We start from the raw sequence: 1,942 nt of genomic DNA, 5'->3' as shown, positions 1-1,942 counted from the left end.
AGTACTTTTTAACGGGTCACAGACACTTATCCTTTCTATGAATTTAATTCAATTCTAATTTAAAATAATCTTGTCAGTTAACAATCGGTTAACGAGCGTCGGTTGTCGGTTAGGAAAAATAACCGATGCAGTGTTCAATTAATACACACTAATTGTTTTCCTTGATTTTTCAGGATTTAAACACTTTGGCACAACATCTGGATGACAGTTACAGACGTCTTCATTCACATGAATCTTTATCTCTTTCATGTACATCACCTTTATGTATTAATTTCTTAATGTAATCAACATTCATTTACTTATAATATGAATAGTAAAACATGAATAGTATATTACTGTGATTAACCATTGTTAATGTTATTCTGATGTTGTGTTGTGTATTGTAATCTCAAAGATTTTTACATCACAAGACGATTTTGGTAAGCAGCAGTTGTATTTGCTTGGTAACAGTTGTGGAATGTATGCTGGTCAGACAAAGACTGATCATAAAGAAGAATGCAACAAAGATTATTCGGTAATCTTTATTAAGTTATATTATCACTTTATCACATGCTTTCTGCTCTTTCTGTATCTGCATCTCTTGTAAAAATATAAGAGTTAACATGCCAAGGTGTTAATTGCTTTGAATATCAGACCAAAACCTGGCACGTCCTGACAGAGAGAGATAGTGAAAGACTGGATCGGAGGGGAGGCTGGCCTGAAGAGGATGTGTTCGCCGCCGGGGCGCCACGCGCGCGCCCGGTCCCCCGGCGCCTCCCCCCACGACGGCGTCCGCCCGCAGCGACTGCTGTGACAGCTCTTTCATATTCTCAATAAACAAAAAGTATATTTTCATAATCTTATATTTATTTACCACATGTCCCATCAGTAAAAACATTATTTTATGCTTTACACTGAGTTTCTGAATCTAATACCTTAATGTGGTATGGTATCCACGTGAATAATGATTCTTTATTAAATAAACATAAGAATTGATCAATATTAAATCATAATACTCTAAACAGCAACTTTACGTCCAAGTTTTAAGTAAACATGCAAAAATAAAATGTTAAACCTTTACTTGGCTAGTTCACTGAAATAAAACACTCAACTGCACATACCCCTGCTGAATCGTAACTTGAATGGTGGTCTCGCACTGATGACGTCAGCATCCAGGTAGGCCCGCCCAGGGCATGCGATTCATACGCCCCCAGTGGATTATGATTGGTCGACTGACAGGCTCAAATCTGATGGGCTAAAGAGTATGAGTGCCCCGCGTGGGAGGAGTTAGCTGCCAGGAAAGTCTCAAAAACACACACACAAATCCAAAGCGATTCACATTCACAGCCCATGATAAACTCGTGAATTTTAAACATTCCAAAATTTTGTAGACAGTTGTACATCTGTGAAATGTGTTTTGCATTTGTGAAACGTATTTTATGAATATATATTCTTATTTTGTGCACGTGAATTGGTTTTTGTGAATAGGCTATATATTTTTTTTTCCCGTGCACCTGAATTATTTCTCATGCATGTGAATTGGGTTACGCATGTGTGCATCGCGTCTTTTGCGTGAATTATTATTGAGATCATTCTGGCTCCATATCTGGGGCAAGTTCAAGCTCAAACCGGTGTGCTACGGTTTCCGGGTTGAATGACATGTTTCCTGGAAACGGTGTGCAACGGGGTTTGAGATACGTTTTCTCTTGTTGGGTGGGTGTGTCAAAAATGTCAGCCCAATCAGCAGCAGCATGTATATAAACCACGCGGTATTAAAGAGGCAGCTGGCACAATGTAATTAACATCAAAATAAATTTACAAGAGCAAGTATATTGTTTGCACATGTTTATTTACATTAAAGGCAAAATAACTGAAATAATAAGAGCACATGTATAGATCTGGAACTTCTTTAAGTCTGTCTAAATATCATTTAGTAATTGCAATGTCGTCTGGTCCATCCTTT

The sequence above is a fragment of the Sinocyclocheilus rhinocerous genome, unplaced genomic scaffold, assembly GCF_001515625.1.
Source record: "Sinocyclocheilus rhinocerous isolate Xijiao unplaced genomic scaffold, SAMN03320098_v1.1 scaffold893, whole genome shotgun sequence".
Lineage (NCBI taxonomy): Eukaryota > Metazoa > Chordata > Actinopteri > Cypriniformes > Cyprinidae > Sinocyclocheilus > Sinocyclocheilus rhinocerous.
This window is presented reverse-complemented; position numbering follows the sequence as displayed.